The 17,167-nt window shown below is 56.2% G+C and overlaps 1 protein-coding gene and 1 long non-coding RNA gene across 8 annotated transcripts in view; one reads left to right on the forward strand and one right to left on the reverse strand.

The window, feature by feature from the left end:
- ARHGAP8 (Rho GTPase activating protein 8) overlaps window positions 1–14,669 on the reverse strand; it is a 65,721-nt gene extending 51,052 nt beyond the window's left edge. For all 7 annotated transcript variants that reach the window (XR_009404709.1, XR_009404708.1, XR_009404710.1 and 4 more), the window contains exon 1: window positions 14,607–14,669. The gene's annotated coding sequence lies outside the window, so the exon portion shown is untranslated. The remainder of the gene's footprint in view (window positions 1–14,606) is intronic.
- A 92-nt stretch (window positions 14,670–14,761) lies between these two features.
- Window positions 14,762–16,301, forward strand: LOC132020433 (uncharacterized). The gene is made up of 3 exons (XR_009404963.1): window positions 14,762–14,806; window positions 14,963–15,167; window positions 16,156–16,301. It is a non-coding gene; the product is annotated as an uncharacterized LOC132020433 (long non-coding RNA).
- The last annotated feature ends 866 nt before the right edge of the window (window positions 16,302–17,167 follow it).

A 17,167-nucleotide genomic window follows, 5' to 3' on the forward strand; every position in this document is an offset into this window, starting at 1 on the left:
GGTGGGCAGGCATGATCACATGCCCTCAGCTGATCTAAGCAGAGTGAATTCTAAGACTTCCATGAAAGCTACTGAGAAGAAATACTACTTCTTTTTCTCCTTCTTTTAAGCAGGCTCAGCGTGGAGCCCAATACAGGGCTCGATCTCACAGCCCTGAGATCATGATCTGAGTTGAAAGCAAGAGCAGACGGTTAACTGACTGAGCCACTCGGGTGTCCTGAGAAGGGACACATGTTAAATATATTCCGCTGGACCCAAACCTGAGAGGCTATGGGCCTGGAGCTACCAAAGTTCACCATGTGGAAGGGGAGAAAAATGAAGCCAAACACAGAAGATAGAGAAACAATCCCATAAAACACTGTGCACCTGGATCCAGCCACACCTGAATGCAAACATCCAATAAATCCTCTTTCCTGCTTAAGCCTGTTTGGGTTATGGACAACCTGTCACTTCTAACAAAATGAGTGCTTCCGTGTTTTTTCCTTGAAAAGTCAGTGCATGCTGAAACACTCAATGGAAACTACTTCAACATTCTCTACTTTAAGAGAAGAAAATGATCACCACCCATACTGCTTTTCTTTGTGCTTGTGGTACAAGTAAATGAACTTCATTTCCAAAAACTCTGAGGGGGAAATCTGGCTTTAGCAACACCACGTCATGCGCCAGCCGACTTCAACCCTACACCCACACCCGGTCCTGGCTCTCTACCTCCACAGGACGCCACAGGGCCCCCAAGGTCACTGCTCTCCCCTTGATGCGAACTTCCCTGACAGGCTGACAACATGATCTCCTCGCGAGCCCCATCCACTTCATGTGGCCACAAGTCAGTCCCTCGCCCTCCTCTCTCCGCTCAGTGCATTTCCAAAGGCAAGATGGCTTAACAGCAACACGGAAGGACTGTGTTCAAGAGGACGAAAGCCTCCCCCTAACCCTGTGAACAACTTCTAGTTCTGCACACAGTCTCCAGGTCCTCGTCCACATGTGCCCGCATCCTACAGTCACACTCAGATCACCCGTGCACGCTGCAATCCACCCTGATGGCTCACTCCCCCTCCGTCCCGCCCCTGAGCCATTGGCCCCGAACATCCCACACCCCAGAACACTCAGCCCGAGGCCCAGGGCCGCCAGCAGCAGCACGGCCCAGCACGGTCTGGGGTGGGAGCCGGCGCCCCTTGCTGCAATGAGACAGGCGATCTGGGGTGCAGGGAAGAGGGAACCACAGGACTGTGTCCAGACAGGCGTGGCCGGCAGCCCAGTCGCACAAGCGACCTTAGCCCCCAGATGTCAGCGGCTCTTGGGGTGCCACCATGCCAGGGACCCACCTACGAAGACTGCCGGAATGTCTCCTGTGGGTCTAGTGAAGCCCCCAGAAACCTTCTAGAGAAACTAGCCCTCGGGGATCAAAGAACACACAAGAGGGCGCCATGGCGGGCAATGAACACGCTCAGAGCCATGAACACGCTCAGAGAAATCCACAAGGAGACTTTCCGCAAGACCGCCGGCCTGGCCTCTTCGCAAGCTGATGTTATTTAAAAAGAAGAAGACAGACACACCGTGGATCCCCAGTGAACGGCACCCATTTCTGAATCAAGCGTGTGTGCTCGCTATGATGCCGTCCGTGTTCCTCTCCTCTGAACAATTCTGATAAAAACCAGGTGTGGACGGAGTGAGGGAGGTGGGCATGCGGCCCTGCCCCGCTCCAGGGCCCCGAGAAAGGCCACCGTCCCCATCTGCCAGAGCACAGAACTGAGGCCACTAAGGTGCGAACACGGGCCCAAGGCAGGCCCCAGGGGTCTCTGCCTCTGCCCTCTCTCCTGGTTCACCCTGGCACAGGGAAACCCAGGTGCTCTGCACTTCCACTCCCGGGAGCCATGGCAACAGTGACCTAGCTCGGGTCACTTTCAGTCAGTTTCAGCCAGCCTCCTCCCGCCACCTCCCACTGCACCCCCGCCCCCGCCCGTGCTCCCTGCCCTGCCCCCTCCTCGGACGGCTGGGTGGCCTTGCCCAGGCTTCTGCCCTCTCTGGGCTGAGATGGAGCAAGAGCCTAGTCCTTGCTGCCAGGACGCAGCAGACGCTGGTGGGAGACGCTGATGGCACAAGGGGGGAGCCCAGGACAGGGGGAGGGAGGGGGGAGAGGGACCAGCGAGGACTCGGGAGTCACAGGCACCCCCTTCCACACTCCCCGCGCGCGCACGCACACACGCACACACGCACACACACACTCACACAGGCATACTGGAGTCTCACACCCTCACCTCCTGCGAGGTCCCCCACCCGCCTTGACACTGCCTCCTACCCCAGCACACACGACAATTCCAGACCCATCGGTCATCACCCACATTTCATACCAGAGCCTGGACCCGCCACCAGCTCTGCCCACAGCCTCCCCGGCCCTGCACATCCTGCGTTTTTCTGAGGTCACCTGACCCTGGAGGCCGCGGCTGCCCAGGGCAGAGCAGGTAATGGGAGGGGAGCCCTACAGCCAGCTGGCCACTGGCCAGGGCCAGGGTGCACAGGGGCGATTGGGTTCACTCCCTGGCAGGATGAAGGGCCCAGAGACCCAGGTAAGGGAGGCCTGGCGCTGCCCCACGCGGACCCCGTGGCCCACCGTGTCCAAGCTGGGAGCCCTGGGCCACCTTCCAAATCCGGCTTCCCCGGAGCTGACGGCAGCTCACTGGGCACCAGGGAGGGAGGGGTGACACCAGGCCTGGCTGCGAGCCACTCGCTACCTGCAGTGAAAGTGAGAAAAGAAACTCAATCATCTACACCCACAGCTCTGGCCATGGCCACAGCCATCGCCATGGCCACAGCAGCTGGGCTGTGATCAGCTCTGGCCAGGAAGCCCGGTGAGCTGAGAACGTGGCTCACCTTTGTCATTTGTCCCGGGGCCACCCGATGAGACTGGCGGTCAGGCACAAGGGTGCCAAGGGCTGCTGCTGCTGGGGAAGGGGGCACCCAGTCTTATGGGGGTCTTCCTGTCACCCCGTCATTCTGCTGTCCCTCACACCAGGCAAGGGGGCTCCCTGGAGTTGATAAGGGAAGGAGGCTATCTTGTCCCCACCCCCAGAGCTTCCCGAGTCCCACACGTGTCCCTTTTGTGGGCTAGCCTGGACTGATACACCTGCTAAGAGCCAGACCAACAGCTTGAAAGCAACCTTCTGGGGGCATGTCTTGAGGGACCCACCTAACCCGGGGGAGGACACGTCTGGAACATTCTCCCTTCAAAGCCTCATGGGAGGCACTGACCACCAGAATGCACCCAGGCTTCTTCCTGCTCCTATGCCCTGGGGCGGGTGGGGGGGGGGAGGCCCCCCTGCCGAGCGGCACAGCGGGAGGTCTTGGCAAGGAACTGGTGGGGAGTTGGGAGTTCAAAGCCACAGAAGCCAAGACAGCTTTGTTTTTCCTCTAGAGTCTGCTTGAACCAAACAGAGCGATACTACTCCTTCTCTTCACAGGCTCAAAACCTTCACCAGGACTACCTATCTCAGAAAGCACAGGCAGCTTCGTTTTGAAGTCTGCGTGCTCAGACGTGGGCACGTCACACACAACCGGGGGCAACAGCCAGTCTGGGGGCGTGGGGCGTGTGGATCTATCTGGATGGACCCGGGGGCCATGCCCACTCCTCCAATCCTATACCTGATAGTAAAATAAGGCACACCGTCCTGGAGTGCTCCCGGGGTTTGCACCAGAGTCTGACAGCTCCTAACCCCCCGCTGCGTGGGGTCAGTGGGACCCCACCCCACACAGGATGGGAACACAGCCAGAGCAGAAGGAAGTCCGTCCCGCAGCTGCCACTAAGGAGTCCAGGAGTTCCTCCGGGAGGCCAGTGTCCTGTCCCCACCAGACACAACTGCTCTGCCTTCTCCAAGTCCAGGAGCCAGTCAGGTGGTGCTGACTGGCCAGAAGGCATCTGGGGGAGCAGTGGGCTCTGGCACCAGGGTAAGTCTGGTCCCACTGGCCTTGTGATGGTTGATTTTTGTGTTAACTTGTCTGGACTACAGTGCCCAGCTGTCTGGTCAAACACTAGCCTGGATGTTGCTGTGAAAGTATTTGTAGATATGACTTGCAACCAGTTGACTTTGTGTAAAGTGGATAATGTACCATGGCATGGTGGGCCTCAGTAGAAGACCTTAAGAGCAAACACAGAAGTTTTTTTCAGAGAACGGCTTCTGCCTCAAGACTACAACACAGAATTCCTACAGCCATGCAGGTTTTAGATTTGCCAGTCCCCACAACCACATGAGCCAATACCTTGAAACAAAACTCTTTATATATGAGTATCTATTGGTTCTCTGTCCCTGGAGAACCTGAGACAAATCTCTCACATACCCAGATTCCTCCTTCCCAAGGATTATCAGAATCACAAAACAGTGATCCCAGGAAGGACCGCAGTGAACATACTGTGCCATCAACTGTCCCTGTACAGCAGGAAAACAGAGGCCCAGAGACGATAAGGAACTTGCCCAAAGTCACACAGCAAGTCAGTGGAGAGCTGGATCTTAAAACCAGGTTTCCTGATTCCTGCCTAGAACCAGAATGACTCCAAATACGGTGGGAAATGTCAAACATATTCTTTTAAATGCAAAGAGGAGAGTAAACATTGGCACCTGCCCTCACCCCACCCCACCCATTGTGCCAACCAGTTAATTCTGTCTTATCAGAATTCCTTCCAGGAAGTTCTTCAAGGTGTTGGCCTGTGTTGCACCAGGACGCACCTGTGACTCCTAGGCTGGTCTCTGCAGTGGGACCCCCTTGCTCACCAAGGGTCTTAAACTATCATTTAAACCTCCCGCTACCAGCGGATTTCCTGGTGTTGACGACCAGTCCCCACAGGTGCCTTCTCGTAGGTGTGGGAGCAAACCTGTGCCTTGACGGAAAAGTATACGTTGTCTAGAACAGAGACGCCCTACTTGGCTGACTCCATCCTTTGGGGGCTACTTGGTAACTCTGCAAACTGTTGACAGCGAGAGCAAGACAAAATCATTTCTCGTCCGCAGACGTGCAAATTCCATCCTGCCCAATGGAATCCCGTGACTCCTCTGTCTTCCCGCTCCCCTTCCTCCCCTGAAATGCCCCAATTCCCTCCCTTTTCACTTTCATGTCCATATTCCGGATCTGTAAATGCCTCCGCGCTTCAGAACCTCCTTTCAACCGGTGACAGCATCTGCCTGCTTCCCTCATGAGTTTAATAAAATCCTTAACATGTGTTCAAGTCTATATCGGTATGACACTCACAGCTTTATCCCTTCCCTAGAAATTATTTTTTTTAAGATTTTATTTATTTACTTGACAGAGAGAGGTCAGAAGTAGGCAGAGAGGCTGGCAGAGAGAGCGAGAGGGAAGCAGGCTCCCGGCTGAGCAGAGAGCCCAATGCGGGACTCGATCCCAGGACCCTGAGACCGCCACCCGAGCTGAAGGCAGCATCTTAACCCACTGACCCACCCAGGTGCCCTCCTGGAAATTATTTTTTAATGTGACTTTGCTCTGGGCACCCTGAGCCTTGCAAGAAAGGGACCCTGAATGAGGAAAGGCACTTCTAGCCCCGCCTGCCTTCCTAACAAGACAGCAGGCTCAGGCTCAAGGAGAAGAGGGCCCCCAGCCTGGGGCTTCAAGTCGGGCTTCGACTCCGCCCGCACCCCCTCGCCCTGGGCGTCCTTTCTCAGGTGGCTGCAGCCACAGAAACCAGGCATCAAAGGCTTGCCCAAACCCCATGCTGCACCTACCCCAGGGCCCTTACACAGCCTCTTCCCTGAGCCTCGAATTTCTTTCTGCCCCTGTGTGGTGTTTTCTTCCAGCAACGATGTTTTTCCAACACCACTTCTCTGATCCTCCAACACCAACTGGGAGTCCCACAATTTAATCTTACTCTGACACAATCAACCCGGAGTCAGCACAGACCCCACTGGTTCAGGGCTCAATCCCACGAGTGACTGCCCCATTTCAGACACCAGTCCCAGATCCCAGGCACCCAGGCTAAAGTGTACTTCGAACTGATGCGGTTACAAATTCGGGCGCTCCCACAGCCGCCATTCAGGTTCAGTAACTCAGCAGAAGACTCAGGAACTCAGGAAGCCACCTGACTTATGATCACTGACCTGTGGGAAAGAATATGACTCAGGAACGGGCAAACAGAAGAGATGCACAGGGCAAGGAATGGGGGGAGATTTATGCATGGAGCCTCTGTGCTCTCCCTAGGGTGTGCTGTGGCTCACCTGCCAGGAAGCTCTCTTAGCCTCAGGGTCTCAGAGCTCTGCCCCCTTCAGCTGGTGACTAATCACCACCAAGAGGGATGGAACTCAGGCTCCAGCCCCAGGCCCCCTCCCTGGAGCTTGAGGGGTGGGGCTGAAAGTTCTAACTCTCTAACCAGGAGTGGGGAGGGGGTCCCCTCTCTAGGGGCCCAGCCTGAGTCACCTCATTAGTTTAGGGAAGGTCAAAAGGGACCCTTTATAAATAAGAAAAGACCCTCAGAAGGGTGCCCGGGTCTAGGGCGCTCTCCCTGGCACGGAGACCAAATCTGTACCGCCCGCCCTCGTCATCCGCACCACCTGCGTCTGCAGGATTCTCCCTTTGCAACTTCTCCCACTGTTAGTGCCCCGTCCCCTCGGCCACAAATGTACTGCGGGCGAGTGCGCCCCTCATTCTGGATCCTTAGATTAATGCCGCCATGGGCCTCCCTCAGCGGATCAGTGTCCTGGGGGCTGAGCTGCTGCCCGGACCTGCGGACCCGGGAGCCCTAGAACTCAGCGCCCTGCAGACACTACAGTCACACTTTCTGTCCTGGGCGGTGGCTTTGAAGCACAAGCTCTGTCCCCCTCCACTCCAGTCCACCCCACGGCAATTCCCTCCGGGGGCTCTCCATGCTGAGCCCTCTCCCCCCAGCTGTGAGCCAGGCCTGAGGAGCCCCCACTGCATGGAGGGGTTTGAGCAGTCAGGAAGGGGGGCCGGACCTGACTGCAGTCGTGGACCAGGGCAGGCGTGCCGCAACGCGGACGTGATGCGACAGAGATTTCAAATTGCCGGACTCATCTGTTTATAATTCATAGCAAAATGGTTTGTTGCTGTAAGAATGCATTTGCACATTTCACAAACAGGCCCTCAAAGCAATTCTGTTAATGCAGTAGCTACAAATTAACACCTACTTACCTTGGGCGAATTAGCACTAAGTTGAATTTGAGTTGTGTGGTCGTGTGCAGGGTGCACAGAGGAGGGGCTCAGCTTGTGTCTCAGAACAGGGTTCTGCTACAGGGATCTGGAAGGAGGGGAAGGTCCCTCACCCTGTATTTCACAGGCACCAGGGCCCAGGGAGAGGGGCTGGCACAGCCAAGGGGAAGGGGAGACAGTGTCCACATGTGAGGGGCTGGAGCCCTTGCTTCTGGCTGGGGGAAGGGGGAGGGAAAGGAAAGGGGGAGGGGGAGGAGAAGGGGGAAGAAGGGGGAAGAAGGGGGAGGGGGAGGAGAACGGTGGGGGGAGGTTAAGGGGGAGGGGGAGGAAAAGTGGAAGGTTGACCACTGAGCTGGGATCCGGGGTCTCTAGAGGGACCCCATAAAAAGTAATTTTTAGGGGCACCTGGATGGCTCAGTTGTTCAAGTGTCGACTCTTGATTTCAGCTCGGGTCATGATCTTAGGGTCCTGAGATGAAGCCCTTCTCTCCTGCCCCTCCCCCACGGTGCACGCACTGGGGCACTCTCTCCCCTTCCCAAAAACTAATTTTTATACTTTTGTTTCAGGTCTGTTCCAAATTCATTAAATCTGACCCTCCCACTACCTCACAGACAGTTCTGAGTCCCTGACGCTGGCAAGGAGGCACATGAAGACCGTTTGTCCGGGCAGGAGGACCGGAACCCACTAGAACCTGTCCGAGATTCCCTGCTGAGGCACCAGCAGCAGGATCCAACAGGCTGCCTCCAGCTGCATGACCTTGCCCCAGGCCTGGTACTCCCAAAGGGCGAAGGAACCTGTCCCATTGTTGGGGCCACCCGACACTCCTGTGGCTCTTGTAGACACCAATGTCAAGGCTCAGCTGCTCCCACAGCCAGCTGGGCAGACAGGGCTGCTCCCTCCCCAGCAATCCTGGTGCGCTGCCTGGAGTTCCCAGGTGCCCACTCAGGTGTACACACCACCGCCTGCACAGCCCTCCCAGGTGGCCCGATTACCTAAGAGTAATCCTATCTCTCTTCTCAAAGGTTTGTTGAGGAAGCCAAGCCTAAGCCAGTCAGCACATGGCAATTTCTGGGGCCACAGGAGTGGGTGCATTCAGGCCTGTGAGGCCCCCAGGAAAAGTCTTCCAGATGCTTCTGGGAAAGATCTCAAGAGAGGACCACTGGAAAAGTCTCTCTCCAAATAGCCATGGATGAAGATAAGGCCTGAAATGGCTGCAGCCAATTCGCTCCCCACTGAAGATCCAGAGGTTCATAAAAAAGGCAGGGAACTGCCAAACCCTGATCAAGCCATACCTGATCTCCACACTGTCACCAGACCACTTCAGCTACATAGGCCAATATATCACCCAGTTCAGAAAGGGGTTTTCTCTTCATTATAATCAAAAGCCTCCTGATGCCCCAGTTGCCCCACCCACCCAAGCCCCACCTTCCCAAGGCTGGGAGAGGGCCTTCCTCTGAGCTCTGGCAGCCCCCAGCTCCATCACAGCCCTCCTCAGACTGCACCATGTGTCTGTGTGTCCTTGACCCATCCCTATAAGTTCACTGACAGCCAGGCCGTGTCTGACTCACCCCAGAGGCCCAACATTTACCATCCCCAGGGCTGGGAGTGTCTGTTGAACAAGAGAACAGACAAAAGGCACACAACAGAGTCCAGCATTCTAGACATCCCTAGCAGGGTCTTACCAACACTTCAAGGTCACTCCCCCTGCTGGCCTCACTTACTCCACTGCCCACCATCCAGGCTGCTCTGTCCCTAGAGAGGACATAGCTGGGGCCCCTGCCAGAGTCTCCATCATACAACTCAGACCCATCAGGGCAGAGGAGTCTCGGGACCTCTCCTCTCCTATGGGATGCTCAACCCCATGCTTTCCACCCTCAGACCCATAGCTCTGGCCCAGACTGCTCTCCCCGAGTCTGGTCTTCCAACTACCCAATCCATAATCTCCTGACACCCTCTGAGCACCAACACCTGCCTGTAGTTCTTGGAATAAAATTCAAACCCCTGCAAACACCTGAAAGACTGGCTCTTCATGCCTGGGCCCCGCCACAACCTCAGGCCCTCGCCACACAACCCCACTCTCTCTGCTCCAGCCACATGGGCCTCAAGTCCATCTGAGGTTGCCCCTCAAATGCTTCAAGCTGTTCCTGCCCCAGGGCCTTTGCACATGCTGTCTTGGCTACCTGGAACCTACGGCTCCTGCAGGGAGTAAGGGATCCTTATATTGTTTCTATTATTACCATTGGCTCACGTTCAATTCAATGATTCAATCAGGGGGAGGGAGTGGGGTTGCCTGGCTGGCGCAGTTGGTAGAACATGCGACTCTTGGTCTGGAGGTGGTAAGTTCAATCCTCATGTTGGGTATAGAGATTTAAAAATAAAATCTTTAAAGGGGCTCCTGGTCACATGACTCAGTTTAAGGGCCCAACTCTTGATTTCAACTCAGGTCATGATCCCAGGGTTGGGAGACTGAGCCCCACGTCAGGCTCTGTGCTTAGCAGGGAGTCAGCCTGAGACTCTCTCCCGGTCTCTGCTCCTCCACCCCACACTGTGCTCTCACTCTCTAAATAAATAAAACTTAAAAAAAATAAAATCCTTAAAAATAATAATAATAATACAAACTGAATTCAAATCTATCTGCTCCATTGCCTCCTGGGAAACTGAAGTGGGACCCACGGAGCCCCGGTAAACCCACAAACTTCTGCCATCAGACACCTCTTTATAGAAAGATCCGGTGACAGTGTGGCCAGACCAAATACTGACTTCCCCTCAGTGCGGCCAGAGGGAAAAAAAAATGCCCCAGGTCCCAGGAGATGGTCAGGCCACTCTACCTGCCAGAGCCAGGGACCTGACTCTGCTCCCGTCAGTACCCAGTCCCGGAGCCGGCTGCCGTGAGCAGCAGGGACAGGGTGAGATGGGCTCATTCCGTCCCAGTCGTCCGTCATTTCTTCTCACAGTGTCCCTTAGGGGGGCCGCCAGCTCCCCTCAGGCCCTACTTCCTGCCCCGTGCAGCAGGCACAAGCCCCACCGACACCTTCCTGAGGATCAAATCAAGTGAAAGGGATGACATCACACCAAGGGGCAGAGTGTTCTGAGGCGAAGCGTCCTAGTGGTCACCGAGGAAGAGACAGCTGGCACGGGTCACGCCCAAAACCGGGCGGCCGTGCCTCCCAAGTCAGGTGAACTGACCAAAACACAGAGACCTTATCTGGATCCCGATTTAAAAAAAAAAAAAAAAAAAAATTTGGTTGTGGGGGAGGCACGTGGGTGGCTCAGTCAGTTAAGCATCTGACTCTTGATCTCAGCTCAAGTCTTATGCACACGGTCATGGGTTCAAGCCCCATGTTGGACTCCATGCTGGGTACGGAGCCTACTTAAAAAGAAAAACTGGGGCACCTGGGTGGCTCAGTTGGTCAAGCAACTGCCTTCGGCTCAGGTCACAATCCCAGAGTCCTGGAATTGAGTCCCACATCGAGTTCCTTGTTCTGCAGGGAGCCTACTTCTCTCTCTGCCTCTGCCCACTGCTTGTGTGTGTGCACGTGCTCTCTCTCTGACAAATATATAAATAAAATCTTTAAAAAAAATTACTGGGATGTCTGGGTGGCTCAGTGGGTTAAAGCCTCTGCTTTCGGCTCAGGTCATGATCTCAGGGTCCTGGGATCAAGCCCCACATCTTGCTTTCTGCTCAGCAGGGAGCCTGCTTCCTCCCCTCTCTCTCTGCCTGCCTCTCTGCCTACTTGTGATCTCTGTCTGTCAAATAAATAAATAAAATCTTTTTTTAAAAAATCATTCATGAAGCTTTTAAAAAAATAAATAGATAAAAAGTGTTCTTTGTAGCAAATGGGAATCCAAATTCTGACCACTGGATATTACAGAATTATGTTATGTTGTTCTTTTAGCATTTTAAGTAGTCTCTACACCCACCGTGGGGCTTGAACTCATAACCCTGAGATCAAGAGTCATATGTTCCACTGACGGAGCCAGCCAGGCGCCCCCGTGTTCATTGCTTCAAGCGTGGCAATGGTATTGCGGTCATGGTAAGAAAACAGGATTCACACTGTGATATTTATGGAGTCTGGGGGCTGCTTTATAGGAGTAGGAGAGGAAGAGGGGGTGAGCAGGTAGCAGGAAGCGGGCTAGAGGTCTGGAGGGAAGCAGGCGCAGTGGGGGTGAGCCTAGGTCAGACTCAGCCGTAGCATGACACAGTGCCCGATGCTGTGACGTCCTGCTTATTTCCAATTGTCTGAACTTCCCCACACAGAAGAAAACACAAATGAATAAAAAAAACCTGCAAGGTGTTTGAACAGCACAGAACCAAAGGTGGTCCCTCTCTCGCTCCCAGCTCCCAAACCTGGGAGCTGTAGGGGCCTCAGAGGCACCGAGAACTTAGCATGGAACAAGCCCTAAAGAAAAGGCACTTTCCAGAAGCCCCACCCACAGCCCCACTGGTTCCAGATCCTCCCCAGCTTCAACCACCAGGGCGTTCCTGCGGATAACCAACATGCCCGCCCAGCCTGCCCACCGCCCACCAGCGGAGGGGGGCGGTGGGGAATACAGCTCCCCAGGAGCTGCTGGAATCCTGAGCTGCCAAACCAGTTCCTTCTGATGGACAGTCACCAGCTCAACTGAAAATTAACTGCTCACCTGTCCAGGGTCAGTGAAGGGTGAACGGCTGCCCTCTGCAAGGGAAGGAATGGGTCACACCCAAGTCCACTCTTCACACTCTCCCAGGGTCCATGGGTCGAACCGACGCTGAGAAACACTTATAAAGGTGCCACATCTTGTATTGGGGCTCAGTGTGGATTAACTCATTTGATCCTCCCAGAAATCCAATGAGCAGGTGATAACACTGTCTGTGTCTTACAGATGGGGAAACCGAGGCACAGAGATGGCCAGCAAGGCTGGCTAGCAGGTCCAGGTCACACAGCCGGGGGCCGGGGAAGTCGGGGTGGGGGCTCCAGAGTCACTACTAAGTTCAGCTCCATCCTTGCCCTACTGAGTGTCCATACTGTTCCCTCTGAGCCTCAGGACAACCGGCTCCTGACGTGGCCCATTTGAGAGGTCAGAAAACAGGGGCGGAGACTCAGCCAGGTCTCCTGCCCTCCAAGGACCCAGAAACCTGGACAGCACCCAGAGCTGGCTGCCAGAAGTTCCAGGAGGCTCCGCCAAGACGGCTGGGGCGTGTCACCGGCAAGAGCTCCCTCCCCACGGGCATCTTCCAGGCCATCCCCACCCCTGGTGCGGGGCCCAGAAGGGCTCCCCTTACATGTGCCCCGGGAGGCCCGGGGAGCCCCTGGATACACACGGTACATTTACCATGAGCATCCATTTCAACCCAAGGATTGATGGAAAAGTTTAATAATTTATCCGAAAAGAAATAGAAAAGTCTTCTTCTACCCCAGGCTAACTTCATAGAGCTCCGGTGGGCAGTCACGGGCAGGCTTCAAATGGCTCCACCGAGAAGGCAGAACTCAGTGCCCCCGGAGGCACCATGGCCCGGTGGGGAGGTGTGGACGCTGCAGTGACACGGTGGGCACGAGGCCAGCTCTCCGCCCGCTGGCCCTGCAACCTCGTAAAGTCACCTGGGCCTCCCTCCCTCCCTTTCCTCCTCTGTAAAAGGGAACAGTCACAGTCCTGCCTCGGAAGCGGCTGTGAGCCAGCGGTGGGGCAATCAAGCCTTCTGTGAGGGCTTAATGGCCCTTAGTGATGGTGATCGTGACTGTTCTGGGGAAGGATGGCCAACGGGGCCATTTCACAGGTTAGGAGGCTGAGTCCCTGAGAGAGAAAGTGACCCTGCTTAAAAACTAGCTCTGCCCCCTCTTGTGGCTCCTTCCCCCTCCTGCTGCCTCTGTGCCTCAGTTTCCCCATCCCCAAAAGAGGGTTAAGATCAAAGAATGGGGTGGATTCTTGGACGTGGTGAAGATAAGCACCCAGGCACCTCTAGGGTGGTCCAAGCTCTTGCTGTCCCCTCTTTAACGGAAGCCACCATGCACGACGTGCCCATGACGGACCCAACTTGCTGGAGAGATGCCACGCATCCACAGGGTGTCTCCTCAAGTTTCGAGACCTTCAAACATCTCACTGAGATCACATTTCAAGGACTCAGTGGTGTCGTCCAAGGAAATTCCTACCAGCTCCACCTACCCCTCCGCAGGCATTTCCACCCCACCTCCCCTGGCCTCTGGGTGACCTCAACATGCATACCTTCCGTGCCAACCTCCCATCCATCTTCCAGTTCAATGGCTGCCTCCTCCAGGATGCCCTCCTTGACCTCCCACTAGCCCCTGGCTTCGCTCTGGCTTCCCTGTGGGCAGGGAGTGTGGAGATGGCTGTCCACAGGAGGAGCCGGGTTCAGGCCAACGTACCCTGTGTCCCTGTTCACCTGCCCCCTGCCCACAGTGTTAGGTTAAGGAATGGTTAGTCCCTGTATTAAAGGAGAAACCCACAAACAAGGTCCCCAAATTGCCAACAGAGACCAACCAAAGGATGTTCACTGTTGAGCCTTCATTTAAATTTTGAGTTCTCACCTGGATGAATGTTAACACTGCATTTCACAGACGCCCAGAAGACAAAAAAACCTCCAAGTCTGTGGCCACCAGATGGCCAAGGCCATGTCCCCCACCCCACAGGAATTCCTCCCCTGTGCTCGCTTCCTGAGGATTCCATAGGCCCTTCTCCAGGGGCCTGGGGAGCCCCCCTGCAAACACACACCCTCCAAGCCAGTGCTGAGATCAGTGACCCCATGCTAGGACCTGAGAACAGTGAAAGGGGCCAGGCCTCTCCTCCAACTGATTCTGGAGACTGACAAGCCGCCCGATCAAAGTCTCTGGCCACTAACTCCTGGCCTTCCATTCCGGGCGCTGACCCAGCCAGAGCGCCGGAATCAGCCTCAGCTTTCTCATCTATGAAATGGAAAGATGAGTCCTACCTCCCTGGTTTGGGGTGAGAGGGGCTGATGGGCCTACAGTGGGCCATGAATTAGGGGAGGAAAATTAGAGGAGCGGAGGGGCGCAGGAAGGGAGAGGTGCAGGGCAAAAAGAGAGGGCCTGCAGGCAGCAAGAAAGAGGAGAGGCGGGGAGGGGAGGGAAGAAGGCCGGGAGCAGGGAAGCGGGGTGCAGGGTAAGGAGGGGGAGGAGAGGCGGGGAGAAGGCCGGGAGCACGGAGGGGAGGGGTGAGGGAGAGGAGAGGAAGGGCGCAGGGGGGAGGCGGTGCACGGCCAGCCAGGGAGGCGGGGCAGGGGGCAAGGAGGGGTGTGGGGGCAAGGGGGGAGGGCAAGGGCCACGGCGTGGCGGGGCCGCTGGGTTCGCCCGCGTCCCTCTGCCACGTCCCGTGTCGCCGCGCCCACCTGCGCGGTGACGGAGCGCGCCCGCCGGCTCACACCCGCGGAACCGCGTGGCGTCCCCACGCGAGGCACAGGCGGGCTCCCGCCCGCGGACGCCAGGCCTTACCTGCCACCGCCCCGCGGGCTCCTCACCTGGGCTCCGCGGCGCCGCGACTCACCTGGCCCCGCCCCGGAAGTGGCCCCCACGCCGGGCCCGCCCCTCGCCCCGCCCCCTCGCCCCGCCCCTGCCCGCGCGGCGCGGCTCTTCGGGAGCGGGGACCCCCGGGGTCGCGCGGGGCTGGGCGGGGCCGGGAGCGCGCGGTGCAGGTGAGCCGGCCTGCTGGGCGGGGCTCGAGCTCCGAACCCCTGTCCCGTAGCTCCGGAGGCGCCCCCGAGGCTTGCCTGGTTCGAGGCCCCGCTTGGCGCCCCGCTTGGCACCCCTGGGGCTGGCGCTTTCCTTGAGGGTCCGCTTCCCCATTTTAGGGACAGGCAAAGCGAGGTTCGGAGCAGGGAGGTTCGAGGAACCGAGAAGAAACATTCAACAAAAATCTCCCAAAGAGTCCTCTGGGCCAAGAGCCGCCTTCCCGGGACTGCGATGGGGACCGCTGTTGAGCTCCGAACTCCCCAGAGAGAGTGGCCGGGCAATCCCTGACCCATTCTGAGGAGCACGGAAGACTTCCTGGAAGAGGTGACCAAGACTTGGGCCTCTAAAGGGTCCCTGGGGGCCAAGCGGTGCATTTCTGTCTCTGGGAGCTGTTACTGTTCTGACCCGCAGTATGCTCCAGGGCCGAGTTTGAACCCCCTTTTCGCCTACACTCCCTCTGATCTCATCCAGCGCCCTGCTTTTGATATGGTCTATACCCGGATGATCCCTAACTTCTATCTCCTGTCCAGAGTCCTGCCTCTAACCGCCCACCTGACATCTCCATGGGGGGAGGGGGGTGGCCTGAGCAGACAGCGCCCAGCTCCTCTCCGGGGCTTCTTGTCTCATTCTCCAGGGGCGCTGTCCAAACCCTTAGGGGTCATCCTTGGCTCCTCTCCAGCTCTCAGGTCCCATACGTGGTCCCTCAGCAAGCCCAGATGGCTTTTACTTCTCAATCGGTGCCCACACTTTTCTCCCCTACACTGGCCCAAAGAGATCAAGCGCCACCCACCCACTCCTCTCAGGTGGCTCCTGCAACAGCCTCCTCCCACGGGGCCCTCCCTGCTCTGCCCTGGCCTCTTTGGCCTCAACACAGCAGCCAGAGGATCCTTCCCTTGCCCCAGATCCAGTGCTCCCCTTCCTGCTCTCCCCACTTCCCTTCTGGGAGGAGGAGTGGCGGGGAGGGACAAGCAGCTCCATAATCCCAGGCTGCTTTGCATGGAAGGTTGCACAGCTGCTGGTGTCCCAGGTGCGATGGGCTCTGTAGTGCCCAGGAGCCTCCAACGGCAGCCAAGATAATCAACCAGGCATACTGACCTCTCCCCACCTCCAGCAGGATATGTGAGCGCAGATGTCAGTCGGCACAATACTACTCTTCTTAACCAGTGATGCTTACGAGGTTCTTGAAGTAACTGGGCCTAAGCTCAGTCAACACAGGTCTTCATCATGCCACAGCGAGCAGTTCAGGCCAGTCCAGCTGGAATAGTTGGTGGAAAAGAAGTCCTACCTTTTCCTTTTCTCTCTTCCAACCTAGATGAGGTACATCAGTGCACTAGACACACTGGGCCATCCTGTGACCACAAAGAGATACGGACAAAGAGATCTGAACAGAAATGGCAAGGAGCTGGGTCCTTGGTGACAGTGATGAACCCCTTGATCAAACCTGTCCTGAAGCCTGTAAGAACCTCTGGACATTCTGCTTTGATGCTCCAATAAATTTCTCATTGTTGAAGCTAGTTTAGAGTTTTCTGATTCTTACAACCCAAAGCATCCTCTGATTTATTTAACCAAATTGCAGAATTTCTCTCCTGACAATTCTAGCAGGAAAAAAAAAAAAAGAAAGAAAGAAAGAAAGAAAAACAAACCCAGGGAAGGCCGCCGATCGGCTGAGTCTAAGACACACAACCATTCCAGGAATGGGAAAGGAGTTAGACCAAGACCTTAACCTCCCCAAAGTCAAGACAGTCAGCTTCACGCCAGTTTTGCTAATGATAACCATAAAGGAAATGAATATGGATTAGTGTAGACAGGACCAGTGCCCAGCTCCAAACGCTGGCTGTTCCCATTGCATGACAGGCGGTTTGCTCACTGCCTGCCCCAATCAATGTGGATGAAAGAATGACTCCAGTTTCCTGCTCGCGTTGAAAGAGGATTCCCACGGCCTCCATGCTGACCTCTGTGTGGACCTTCCCACTAAGTTCTTTCCAGCGCATCTCTTAACTCCCACAAAAGACCGTGCAGGCAAAGCGTCCTCCGATGGGAACCAAAACTACCCCCTCAAGCAACAGGGCCCACCCTGAGCCAGCAAGTCCCCCAGGTGACCGAGCCCGTGACAATGACCGGCCTGACCTGTACCGCCCACTTGCACCTGCCCACCGGTTTTGTCCCACCTTTTCCCTCCGTAAACCCACACATCCTTCCAGCTCTCTGGGGGCAGTGTTTGAGATGTCAGGGCGCTGTCTTCCCGGGGTCAGCCTCGCTGACATAAACTCCTTTCCTGTGTCACTGCCGATCTTCGATCTTCTCCAGGCCTCAGGATCTAGTCG

Source organism: Mustela nigripes, chromosome 6 (assembly GCF_022355385.1).
Source record: "Mustela nigripes isolate SB6536 chromosome 6, MUSNIG.SB6536, whole genome shotgun sequence".
NCBI classification, from domain to species: domain Eukaryota; kingdom Metazoa; phylum Chordata; class Mammalia; order Carnivora; family Mustelidae; genus Mustela; species Mustela nigripes.